Below are 9993 nucleotides of genomic sequence, written 5' to 3' on the forward strand. Positions count from 1 at the left end.
AGACTGGGGGGGGGCCCAGGCCGGGCTGGGGGACCCCCCCCCCTGAGTCCACAAATTTTTGTGCACCGGGCCTCTAGTGGATTAATATTTGCAGAAGGTGCCAAGCAGACACTTGGAGACTGTGGGGCCACAGGGTATGGCTGCGGGGCCGGGAATGTAGCTTCTGGTAGGTTGTTGTCTGATGTCCAGTGTATGGAAGGTGACTTTTAGGCTATCTGGTCATTCACCCTTTCCATCTTGTGGTTTCCTAAGACTGGGGACCTATTGTCAGTTCATATGTGCTGTTGATTTTGTCATCCTCCCTCTGTATTCCTGGCTACCCAGAATCCATATTCAACTACAGGTCACTGTTAGCAGTTTTATGAAGGCTAAAATTTATCTTTTAGTTTTCCACCTGTATGCACATAAGCTGGCAACCATTCTTGTGGGTTAGTGCCTGTGCTATACAGATTATTAAATATTTAGTATTTCACCCCTAGTTTAACATACTATTTATTCAGTTGTTATTCCAGCTATGCATGTGGGTGTGACAAATAGGTCTGTGGCCCATTCTGGGTATGGAATCTTATAGTTGGAGGAAGCTTATTGGTTTTCTGGACCAGTTTCCTACCCAGTGTGGATTTTCTCCTCCTAACAACTATCTCCCCAAGAGTATCTTCTTACTGAAAAATGCCATGGAAGGCAATCTGTTGAGCCAGTCCCACTCCCCTTTAATATTTTATTATTGTTTTTATTGAATCTTTGTACTTCATTTTTTTTCTATTTTATTTAGCCCTTCAGTTACTTGAAGGTACTGCTATTTTGTTTGACTATTGTTCTTTGGGAACAATGCTTCTTTCATTTTTCTTTTTATGCCATTTCTCATTTGTCACCTTCCAAAGCCGCTTAAGCTTGTCAGTGTCCCTGAAAAGACTTGAGTACTTTTGGGAGGTTGTGGTTTCATCAGGGCAGAGTCCAGTAAACCTACTGTATTGTTAACTGGGACAGATAGTGCAGCTGGTTCTTGTTGTATTTCCCAAAGCAGTGTATTCTGTCACTTTGAGTCATCTGGAATCCAGGTTCATAGCGTCTTTGGTCACCTCACCCCAAATGACTACCTTCTTGGAACATTTCCCAAAAATCTTTAGTGGTTCTGTATTGGTTGAATACAGTTTATACTACTTTGCCTGAATTCAGTGCCTTCCAGAATGTGTCTTAGGTCAGGATTTTCCAGACTTTGTTAGAGGAATCCTAGGTCTGCCAGATATTAACAGATGTTCTCTTTCATCACCAGTCCTACCCCTGGGATTCTGTCATTAAATAAATTGGGAAATACTGCTTTCTGTATTCCCCTCTTGTTGATTCACAAGGTACATTTGCTTGCTCAAGATTTTGAGAGGTCCTTAGCTTCCTAGGTCTGCTGTACTAAGTTGCCACAAACTGGATGGCTTAAAACAACAGATTTATCCTCTCATAGTCTGGGGGCCAGGTGTTGTCAGCACAGTGCTCTCTCTAGAGGCTCTTCCAGTTTTGGTGGCTGCTGGTATCCCTTGACTTGTGGTAGCATCACTACTACCTGTTTCTGTGTCACATGGTCTCCTTCTCTCTGTGTGACTTCTCTGTTATCTGTGTAAAATTTCTCTGTGCCTACTTTTTATAAGGACACTTGTGATTGGATTCAGGGCCCAGATAATCCAAAATAATACCCTATCTCAAGATTCTTGTTACATTGTCGGCAGACTGTTTTTGATATAAGATAGCATTTATAGATTCCAGTGATTGCAATACTACTGTGTCTTTGGGAGGGGACATTATTTAGCCTCCACAATAACTGAATAGCTGATCACTTTGTACATTCATGCCCAAGTCGCACCCTGCTTGCACTTGTTTCACCCATTCCTCTTTGCCACAAATAGCTTTTCTTTCCATCTATAACATTTATCTTTAAACTCAAATCTTTCTACTCCTTCACAACGCCTTCCTACCAGTCTTGGCTCCCTGCTTTTAAAGTAGTTTGGTTGATATTTTTAACACACCTTGTATCTCTTATGTCATCTCTCATTAAACTCAGTGCCCTTGTTGGTCTTTGGACAGATTGGGAATAGGCAAGTCTCTGGAGGCAGACTATCTGGTTAATAACTGTGTGATTTTAAAAAAGGTATCTATCACTTAATTGTTTCTGCCTAAAATTCATTGTCTGTAATGGGAGGATAATTAGAGTAAATAAAGAGCTGTTGTGAGCAACACATAAGTTAATAAATGTCACTGCTGTGTCCAAAATTGTAGCCATAGCCATAGGTAGTTATCGAATGTGTCCCTCATGTCTGAGGAATAGAATTTTACAAAATGGAAGCAATATATAAAATATATTTAAATACAACTTTTTTGTTTTGATATGACTATATTTCACTTGATAATATTTCATACAGTTCTTGCTGGTGTCAACTAATTTATTCACCTTGGATTTTTTTCTGTGTTCTAGCTAACAGTGTAATGTACTTATTTGAATATATTATGCAGAAAGCATGACTTACAATGATACATAGATATAGTTGTGGGTATTTAAGCCAAAATGTTTGTAATTTTAATTACAACATAATTATTTTTCTAGTTAAACGTAAGTATAGACCAGTTTTAAAATGTAAAACAAGAGTACATTACTGCTGCAGAATTGAGTAGATGCAGAAACTAGTGCTCTGATCAGAGCAGTGAAGACAGAGAGACCAGGAAATTCCAGGACTGCAAAACAGAAAAGCTGTTTGTTGTGTAAATAAAATTTAAAGAAAATAAAGTGGGTAGTACTAAAGGGTATTTTTGACAAATCCATAGTGGATTTGGTTAGACATTTTCTCCCAATGGTAAAAAGGAATTTAACCATTTTGGTGCCAGTAATCTGAATTAAATATCTAACAAATTTAAAACTTTTAACAGGATGTAAACTTGTAACTTCATCTATCTGTAAAATGGCTTGAATTAATGCACAAAAGAGGTAACCATTTTTATTTTTTAATTGATTTGAAGAGAGAGAAAGAGGGAGAGAAACATCGATTTATTGTTCCACTTGCTTATTCATTCATTGGTTGCTTCTTGTATGTGCCCTGACTAGGGATCAAACCTGAAACCTTGGAGTATCAGGATATCAGGATGATTCTCTAACTAACTGAGCTACGCCATCAGGGTGATAACCATTTTTAGGTGGTAAGATGGCAAAATAAATCATTTCAGTTACTGATGTTTTATTAGAAAATTATGAGAAAACACAAAGATATGTTTTACAAAATCTCAAAGCATATAATTAAATCACCAAACAATTGCCTGTAGAATACAAGGTCTTTCTAACAGTATCAAAGATTAATTTATCTGAATTTTGAAGAATTTCAAGTACTTCCCTTTAGCTGTACACTAGTTGCGTGACATATGAGTTGCTGCCAGGTAAACACATGAGATACCCTTGTCTCAAAAGATTAAAACATTTACAAAGAAATCTTGTTAATTTGTGGTATAAACTACCAAATTTGTAGCATAGATATCTTTGAATGTCTTACATATGTCAAAGAAGAATTTTAGATGGATAGGAATAAATCAATTTCTGTCACAACAGGTAACACTGCAGTTATGTTAGTTCAACTATCCACACTTACTAGAATTTGAAAACAAGAAACTGTTTTTTCTCTTATTGCTTCCTTCTACTATATTCTGAAACAAACTCTGAAAAGTGTCATAGATTCCAAGTTAAAATTGTTCCATCAACACATGGAAATCTGTGAATCAATGCCAGTTTACAGACCTGCTGAATCAAAGAGAAGACAGAGAAGGCAGTGATCTTGGGTTCTTGCCAGCATTCATTGGTAGAGTCATGGATGAGTTTTACAAATATTTCTGTAATATTTACTCCAATATACGATTTTCTTTTCTATCTTGAAACAAAAGGAATGTCTGTGAAATAGCAGATAAGGGGGGGCTACTGTACATCCATACAAAAGATCATTTTGTTTGAAGGAGAGATTATTTTAGGTAATCATTCTTAATAGTGGATTATTGCAAAAGTAATTGATGGTACTTATTTAAAAATTATTTTTGCACCAAACAATATGTTTCATATACATTATTAGTTAATTGAAAAGCTTAAAAAAAACCCCTTTGTGGCATCTAGTTTTGATTGAAACACTTTTATTGTGATTGAAGGAGAAGTATTGTGGAAATAACACTATAGTTTGGGTTAGACAAATTGGTCTCATGTTCTGCTTAGTTATCTAACTAGCTCTATGACCTTGAACAAAGGAGTTCTTTTCAAATTCAGTTTTCTAATACAGAAAAATGGAGATAATATCAGCTACCTCACCAGGGTGTTGTGAGATATAAAGGGGAAAATATTTTAGAGTACTTAGCAGTCATAAGGAATTATAGAAATATGACATATTATTTTGATAGAAATAACATAATTTAAAAAACATGTGCTATAATGTAAGGTTGGGTTAACTACATCTATTTAAAAATATTTTTATTGATTTCAGAGAGGAGGGGAGAGGGAGAGAGAGGTAGAAACATCATTGATGAAAGAGAGTCATTGATCGGCTATGTCCTGCATGCCCCCAAGTTGGGATTGAGCCCACAACTGGAGCATGTGCCCTGACTGGGAATCAAACCGTGACCTCCTGGTTCATTGGTCGACTCTCAGCCACTGAGCCACACTGGTGGGCTAACTATATCAATTAAAAGATGATAGCTTATCTGAATTTTAAGTCTAGTGTTTTGGTAGAAAAAATACTTTCAACCTTTTCTAAATGTATGATCTAAATCTAAAAAAATATAGTTAAATATCCTAGATAAGTCATAAGTATTAGGAGTTTACTACGTATGTTTTCTTCTAGGAGTTTTATGGTTTCATGTCTTCCATTTAAGGCTTTAATTCATTTTGAGTGTATTCTGCATATGGTATAAGAAAGTGGTCTAGTTTCATTTTACTTTATGCATTTGTCAGTTTTCCTAATACCATTTATTGAAGAGACTGTCTTCACTCCATTGTATATTCTTGCCTTCTTTGTAAGAAATTAATTGACCATATAGGTGTGGGATTATTTCTGGGCTCTCTGTTCTGTTCCATTGAACTGTGTGTCTGTTTTAAAGCCAGTACCATGCTGTTTTGATTACTCTAGCCTTGTAGTACAGTTTGATATCAGGTGGTGTGATACCTCCAAATTTTTTTTCTTTCTCAAGATTGCTGTGACTATTTGGTGTCTTTTGTGGATCCACTTTAGGATTATTTGTTCTAGTTCTATGAAAAATGCCATTGGTATTTTCGTAGGTATTGCATTGAATCTATAGATTGCTTTGGGTAGTATGGACATTTTAATGACCTTCCTATCCATGAGCATGGTGTATTCTTCCATTTATTTGTGTTTTCAGTTTTTCTTTTACTGTCTTATAGTTTTCCAAGTATAGGTATTTTACCTTCTTGGTTAAATTTATTTATAGATACTTTTTCTTTGATGCAATTGTAGAGGGGATTGTTTTTTAAATTCTTTTTTTCTGATAGTTCATTAACTATATATATAAAAGGTTAAGCGACCATCCAACCAGCCAGTAGGTTTGATGCGCACTGACCACCAGGGGACAGATGCTCAACATAGGAGCTGCCGAGTTGTGGTGACTTGGCAGCGGCGGTTCTCAGGTGATGTACCCTGGAACCAGAGAGGAGGGAGCCTGATTCCTCTCGGGGCCATGCAATTCCACCTTTGGCAGTGGGTTATGTTGTTTCTGGGGCACTGTCATCCCAAATCTGGTTTACTGCCCAGTTGTGGTGACTGCAGATACTCTTTGAGCCACAGCGCCACCCCAGTTGCAGTCAGCCAGGGAGGGACTGCAGGAGGTTCGCTCCAGGGCATGTCTGACCATCTTGCCCAGTCCCGCCCCACCACCCCGCCGGCCACCTTCTAATTAATTTCCTTTCAATGTGCCTGAATCTGTGCACTGGGCCACTAGTTGGTTTATAAAAATTCAACTGACCTCTAACTATTAATTTTGTAGCCTGCTACTTTATTGAATTAATTTATCATTTCTAAAAGTTTTTTTGGTGGAGCCAAGAAATTATTTTTAAGCATAAATTTTATCAGTAATTTATTATTAACTTCTCTATAGCTCTATATAAGTCTGTGTCAATGTATTTGGAGCCCTGAGTTTAAAAACTTTCAGTTAGTATATTATTTTAAATGTGAAAGGAGTTATTCACACCAGCACTTATCTGGCCAGTGGGCGGATCTTTTGGAGGATTTCCACAGGATTGTGCTTCTTGTATTTTTAGTGTTTTTCCCACTTTGATTTCATGCTCACCTGTGGTGGTTTATTTTCCAGGGCACTGTGCCTTCTAGTAGAGAATAGATAAGTATGGTAGTATTTCATAGCTTTTTTTTAATGCACACAGCCTCACCACCCTCTGTCCATGACTAATGCATCTACTGGTATTCCAGATAGTAAAACATCTTGATTAGCTATCCAGGTTAATATTCTCATACTTTCCTTCTGTGGGTTGGCTAATGCTTGTGAAATAACTATCAAGGCTAGGAAATGCCTGGCTTCCCAGATACTTCTCAGATCAATAGGGCAGGGACTAAATCTCCAATTTCCTTCCTGTCCTCTGTTCTGTAACACCTGTGACCCAAGGGAGTGTTTGATATTCATTAATCTGGTACACTTTGCATTGTTAATAAATTCTATAGAGACCACATTTTATGTTAAAACACCTATAGGCCCATCATTATGGAGTGATTGATCCCATTAGTGAAGCAAATTGCCGTAGAAATAATTCACACACACACACAAACACATACATATTTCAAATCCTTGCTCTGGCTATTGAGATCTTAGGAAGTTTATTGGTCTCAGTTCATCTCAGGTTGTTCTTTATAAAGTAGAGATAATAAAGCATTTGGAACATGCCTGGCATATCCTCAATGCTGCACAAGTATTTACCTTTATTATTATTACTTTTATCACCATATTTTGTACTAATAATAGGTCATTTTAAGACTTTTTTTCCTCTGAGGGATAAAAACTTCAGCATGAGTGTCAAGAATGGCAGAGTGGGAGAGAGAAAAACACGTGAGGTTCAGGCTAAGGGAGATTACATTTAAATAGGCAAGTAAGTCAGTGTGTGCAGTATTCTTTAAGCATGCTTTTATTTATGTGGAGATGAACAGGTTAGCTCACCCCTGATATGTCTTTGTATTATGTACACCCAGCACACATGCAGACTGTTAATAAATGTCTCTGGACTTACTTTTGAGGTTTTTAAAACATTTTTGAGACTGTTTGGAATATATGTTTGTGTATTGTCCTCCTAATCAATTAAAAAATTATCTTTCTATACCTTATTAAAAACTGTTAACTTTCTGCTCTGTTATTTTAACCTTTAAGCCCATTTTCTTTATAGCATTTGCCTAAACTACAGTGTGTTTTACTATGTGGAAATGAATGGTGTTAAGAATGCTGGGTTGTACAAATGTACCTGGAGCTTACATTGTGGTGCTTGTCCTCTTACTTCCCATTTAAACTCAGAGTTTACAATGACCATTTGCAAACTGAAAGAAATGTGCATTTTAAACCAGGTTATTATAGAAGTTCTTCCATTGAACATCTGCTAACCTGTTTCAAAATATTTTTGAGTGGCTTTTATTGGAGATAAAAAATAGTAAATTTTATATATGTTCTATACTTATAAGAACAAATCAATTAGCAAAATACAGCTACTAGAAAACTTTATAAAATATAAGAATAAATAATTTTCAGAAGAAATAAAATATATGGTCACAAATATAAAAAATACTTTTCATTCTCAATACTAATCCCAAATTGAAAGAAAAACATCATTTTTAAATTTATCAAATTGGGGAAATATTTTCTAAAATTAAACTTGGATCATTTCTTTCCTCTGTGACATTTTTCACATGTAAATATTTTAAAAATTTTACCATGGACATAAGATTTAAAATTACAGTCTTTTTTTTCCCTTCTTTTTAAAATGCTCACCCAAGCACATTTTCATTGATGTTTAGAGAGGGGGAAGGGAAGAAAGTGGAGAGAGAGAGAGAGAGAGAAAAGAGAGAGAGAGAGAGAGAGAGAGATATTGGAGAAAAGGAAGGAGAGAAAAAGAGACATCAATGTGAGAGAAACATCAATCAGTTGACTCCTTCATGTGCCCCAATTGAATCCTCAACTTAGGCATGTGCCTTGATGGAGAATGGAACACATGACGTTTTGATGTATAGGATGACCCTCCTACCAACTGAGCCACACTGGCCAGGGCTACCGTTTTTTTTTGCAATTGAGCATGTTTGTGGGGAAATATTCAGGGCATTGGTATACCAATATGTAAGATGATCTTCCAGCTCATGATTTACTGGCAGGTCTAGAGTTTGGCAGCAGAGCCGCTCTCTCTTCCTGCTGTGTGGGTATAAGGTGTGTGTGCAACCACTGAGCTTGAAGGGCTCTCTCCCTGGCAGACATTCAGCGCGAAGGAGTGGTTACAGAAAGACTATCTCAGTTGCTGGCACCATCAGTTCTTTATTGTTTAGAGCTTGTTGATCATGTTTCTGAATTGCTGTGCTCCTATCTACTAGGAGGCTAATCTAAGGAAGTAGAAGTCAGTTTTTGAGAAAATAATTTTCAACTTTGAAGAATACAGGAGATGGGAGTTATTTATATGTTTTACATATTGATGGTGTGCTTGTCTTTCAGTCAATCAGTTAATTATCACTCTCCTGATAATTAGTGGCTATGTTCTTTTTCTTCACTTGGTAATGCAAGGTATGTTTTACTTGGTTCTGAACTGAAGACATTCAACCAGTGTCTTCATCTTAGATCTTTTCTTTGTATATTTAGTGAAAAATTCTGAAGTCTGGGAATCCGGAGACCTGCTTTTTGTTATTGTTCCTTCTTGTTCTTTGTGGGGATACAGCATGTGCTGCTTTCTAACTGTGACTGTACACTAAACATTTCTCTGTTTTGAATCTCAATTCCCTGATCTGTAAAATGAGAGAGTTGGATTAATTAATCCCTATGGTCTTTTAAATTCTTTGAGTGTGACAGAAATTTTATTCAATGATTTGTGTTACAAACATGAGCCAGGTTAAAACACTTTTCAAATATAGTCTGCCTCTGGGCTTTTCACACTACAATGGCAAATCTTCCCTTTGGTAACTTTAATTTTAAATCAAAACAGCACCCTCTGTTATTTATTTAGGTGTTTGCATTTTTCTTATTGGAGATAATAGATTACTTTTACTGTAATTGCAATTAGCTGAAAAGATGCTTATTTTAGAGTAATTAGAATGCATAGAGTTAGGGAGCCTAAAAGGTAGTGTAAGCTAGTGCTTTCTCTTCTTACAGAAAATATTCTATTTCCTGATGCTTGAGATGAACTAAACAAAGAAATTCATTTTATTATGGCATGATTTCTTTAGCCCAATACTTCTTATCTTATTCTATTCAAAGAAGCTGCCAAAAGGTGCTTAGGCAGAAACATACAGTATAATTTAGTATGCAGTTCAGAGAGCCCACAATCTCAAATTGCATAGAAAAAAGTATCGTGCTCATTTGTCCTTCTGGGCTGTAAGTTCATCCATGTTTGATGAGAGAGGAGAAATGCTAGTCTTCTCTGCAGGAAGGTAGTCTACCTGGCACACACATGTTTGGACGTGGGTTTGAGATGAGGGTTGTTTATGCTTTTTCAGTCTTCTGTGGCTATTGGGAGAAGGGGGAAACTTCTGTCCATCAGCTTTTTATAGATGTGAAGTCTAAGGTAGTTTTCATACTGCAGCCAAGATATGATTTAGGTAATTTCTGGAATTACTACCCCCTTTTTAAAATTTTATCTTTATTGTTGAAATTATTATAGATGTCCCTTTTTCCCTCCACATTGACCCCCTCCACCTTGCTTACCCCACTTCCTAGGCCTTGGCTACACTATTGTCTGTGTCTATGGGTTATGCATATATGGTATAAGTTCTTTGGTTAATC

Source organism: Myotis brandtii, unplaced genomic scaffold, assembly GCF_000412655.1.
Source record: "Myotis brandtii unplaced genomic scaffold, ASM41265v1 scaffold298, whole genome shotgun sequence".
Classification (NCBI taxonomy): domain Eukaryota; kingdom Metazoa; phylum Chordata; class Mammalia; order Chiroptera; family Vespertilionidae; genus Myotis; species Myotis brandtii.